The sequence below is a fragment of the Onychomys torridus genome, chromosome 12 (genome assembly GCF_903995425.1).
Source record: "Onychomys torridus chromosome 12, mOncTor1.1, whole genome shotgun sequence".
Taxonomy (NCBI): Eukaryota; Metazoa; Chordata; class Mammalia; order Rodentia; family Cricetidae; genus Onychomys; species Onychomys torridus.
Window position 1 is genome coordinate 68,193,763 of NC_050454.1, and position 4,223 is coordinate 68,197,985.

The window sequence follows — 4,223 nt, forward strand, 5'->3', positions numbered from 1 at the left end:
TGCTTCTTTCTTTGCAAACGCGTCACCCTCTTCTTGACTTTATCAGCCAGTTTCACAGTTGCAGCATTTCCTGCTTTTGCAGGTGCCCTTTCTGAAGGATTGGGGTGGTGAGGTCCCGTGACGGCTGACTCTGAACCAGTGAGCAGTGTCGGGAGCTGTTGCAGCCACCTAAATGTTAGAGATTTGTGAAAGAACAAAATCTATTTTTTAATTGTTGTTATCATATATGAATCATATATAATAATGAGTTTTATTATGATACTTTCAAACATGTACATATTATATTTTGATCTCTCCCTATTTGCATACATGTGCATAATAATATATTCACATAATAATATAAATAATAATACAAAATACAGTCATACATTCCGCAGGACGGCAAACGGCCACAGAAGCCACATCCCCCGAGGAAGAAGAAAGACATACATCCGCGGAACGGTTATGTTTGTTGTGGAAGACGAACAGCAATCCTACATGCTGCTTTTGTTACTGATAGAAAAATACGAAGATGAAACATTAGGGAATTGAAACGCTAGTTTTTAAAAACTACAAAGCGCGTGAACACTTAAAAGATGAATGACTAGTCAAAGAGTGGGGGGCTGGGGAGGCGGCTCAGTGGGTAGACTGTTGATCATGCACGCAGGGGGACCTGAGCTTGAGAAGTTATACGGGCAGTGTTTATATTTTCCCCCAAAGGGTTAAAGTTTCGCTTTTCACTCTTTTTATTAATCTATTTGTAACTAATTATGATTTAGGTATCTATTTATTTGAGTAAATAATTTTGCTACTTCTACGTACCGATATGCCTTGAGGTCTTCACTTGTGAAACCCGAGCCCTTGGGGCTGCCCTGAGGAGGCTTTGAAAAGGACTTAGAGGATGGCCAACCAAGTGGTCATCGTGGCGAACTGTGATGCTCAGAGACTTCAGTCCATCCCCCGCCCCCAGCTCCTTTCCTGTCTACCTTATGTTTTCGGAAATTCACATAAGGGCTTAGTATCCGGTTACATTTTCGTAGGTTCACTGAAGTGCGACTTTTGAAGTAGAAAGAAGACAAAGACTCTTCCTAGAAACGCTCGAATGGAAACATTCAACCTGGAGACGAGAAGCGCTGCTTTCTCCCACTAGATGGCAGTGTTTCTCTGCAGACCAGACCGGACGTCCAGGCTCCCTGACAAGGAGGTGGTCCCCTAGAAAGGACACCCGGCACCAGGCAGCTGCTTCCACTCAAGAAGCCGCCAAATGAGAAACCGCGCGGCTTCTCTTTATCTAGAAGATGCACCCCCCCCCCCCCCGAGCCTCGAGGCTGACGTACAACTAGGAAGCTGAGAGTTTGGTCCTTAGTGGAGGGTATGATTTTAAGCGGCGCCCTTCGGAGGGAGTATCTAAACTCCTGATTGAAAGCGGCATCTCTTTTCTTCTTTCTTCGTGCATTTGTCTTGGACAATCTGGATTGTGACAGATGCATTGCTGCTTCAGGAGTGAGCGAGACTCAGTGAGGACCGTTCACCTCACAGGAGGCTCACTGCCATCTTACCTTCTCCTTAAAACAAACAAACAAAACAAAAAACAAACAAAGAAAAAGGCGACCTTTGCAGAGCACCCCTTTCATATGGCCACCTTCATCTCTCGGTATCTATGGAGACAACGGCGCTACTTTCAAACGTGTGCTGGGATCTTGCTATGTACACAGAGGCCCTTGGTGGGTTCTGAAGAAATGCTGTTCCACTCCTGTATAATACACACACACACACACACACACACACACACACACACACACACACGTCTTGAACTAGCCTCGAACTCACAGAGATCTTCTTGCCTCTCCCAAGCGTTGGGACTAAAGGTGTGTCCCACCATGTCCTGCCAATGTATAATCATCATTAACACCACAAAATGGCACTGCCAACCTGTGTAGGAAGGGCCGTATTGTTCAGTTTCCTCCTCCTCTTTCTCCTGCCCTTTCCTGTGTGTTGCCATGGATTGAGCCCAGGGCCTCCCAAGTACTCTACCACTGAGCTATCTCTAGCTCTCATTTTTTTAAAAACGAAAATGTTTTATGTGGTTGTTAGTTTTATTAATCAATCCATAACATCACTGCCTATTTTGTTATCATTCTAATAAACTGTGATTATTAGAAAAATAGGAAGAAAAAATATAATCTTCCCCAATTCCATTCCCATATACAACCTCCACACTAATTTTATTTCCCCAGGATGAAAAAAAAGTCATTATTTTAATTATCAGGAGCATTTTCTTATCAATAATTGTCTTCAAATTGGTAAACTCTGGAGAGAGACTGCCTGATTTGATTTCTGTATCTATAATTGAACTTGGTTCATTTGTTTGTTTTACAAGACCAAGTCTCCCTGTGTAGCCCAGGCTGGCTTCAAATTCCTGATCCTCCTGCCTCAGCTGCCCAAGAGCTTGCTTCTTTTATCTGTACAACAGAAGTAATATGATAACAGTCCTCGCTCACAGCCTTGGTTGGGAGATAATGTCTGCGGTGTGTCTGCTACAAAACCAAGCACATAGGAAATACCTTGGAGGTGTGGCTCTGTGGTAAAACCCTGCTTAGCATTCACTAGAGCCCAGGTTCAATCCCCAACAAAGAGAAAAAAGCCCAGCAAAGACTAGTCTTTATATTGTCATCATTATCAACTAATCTTATATTGTCATCTTATCAATCAAACTTTTTTGGATACTATGAATTACTCATTGTTATACAATTTGGAAAATAGGAAGGAATATAAACTGAGAACATGGGAGCTAGAGAGATGGCTCTGTGGATAAAATAATTATTGTGCAGGCATGGGGACTTGAATTCAGACTCCCAGCACCCACAGAAAAGCAGGCCCAGCAGCCTGTGCCTGGAAACCCTGCCCTGAGGGGCAGAGACAGGCCAGCCCTATTGAGTAGTCAGTCTGGTCAACATGATGAGCTGGCTTCCATGAGAAGCCTTGTCTCTGACGTAAAGAAGCAATTAGGGAAAGACATTCTGATCTCAACTTCTGAACGAAACAAGTGAACGTGTTACATGATAATAGAAAAGGTCAAGATGGGAATGGTGGTGCATGCCTTTAACTCCAGCCCTTGAGAGGCAGAGGCAGGGGTATCATGAATTTGAGATTATATAGTGGGTCTTTATCTCAGGAAACCACGTAACACCTGAAAACATTTGTGTGTAATCTCACTACCAAAGATGATGTCACTACCCAGAAAGGATCCAATTTTGGGGTAATGCTATTTAAAAATTAATCTATATGGGGTCATACTACACAGTTTACTTTGTTGTTGTTTATGGTTTATCATTATATGTTAAAAACATGATTTTTGTCAACTGAAAGATAATTAATTGCATGAGGTTTTTTTTTCTCACCAGATGTTTAACAGAAAATGACTTTTGGGGGTGGTCAAGAGGGTCCCACACTGATGCACCTTGCAAGAGAACTTTGCAATTAGGAGGGATGGGTGTGAAACTAAGCATTAAGAAGTCAATAAGAAGTAAACAAGACAGCTGGCCAGTGGTGGCACACGCCTTTAATCCCAGCACTGGAGGGGTGCGGGGGAGGGAGGCAGATCTCTACAAGTTCCAGGCCAGCCTGGTCTACAGAGTGAGTTCCAGGCCAGCCAGAGCTACACAGAGAAACCTGTAGTTAGAGTTTTCCTGCCTGGCCCACAGTCAGGACAAATCTCTCTTACCCGCCAGTCCCACAGTCGCTCAGACCCAACCAAGAAAGCACACAGAAACTTATATAGCTTATAAACTGTATGGCCGTGGCAGGCTGCTTGTTATCTACCTTTTCTATCTTAAATTAACCCATTTCTGTTAATCTATACTTTGCCACATGGCGTGTGGCTTACCAGTGTCTTTACATGTTGCTTCTCATGGCGGCGGCTGGCAGTGTCTCTCCCCAGCCTTCTCCATCCCAGAATTCTCTTTCTTCTCTCTTGTCCTGCCTATACTTCCTGCCTGGCCACTGGCCAATCAGAACTTTATTTACACAGAGCGATATCCACAGCACTTCCCCTTTTCTTTTTTTTTTTTAAGGAAGGTTTTAACTTTTACATAGTACAATTACATAAAACAATTATCAAGCAAGAATTACAGTTACAATATTAAAGAAGATATCCTATCTACCTTATATTTGTGAGTCTAAGGTTTTATATCTAACTTATCTTGTATCATAACTGAGGAAATTATAACTATCTAGTCTTCAAC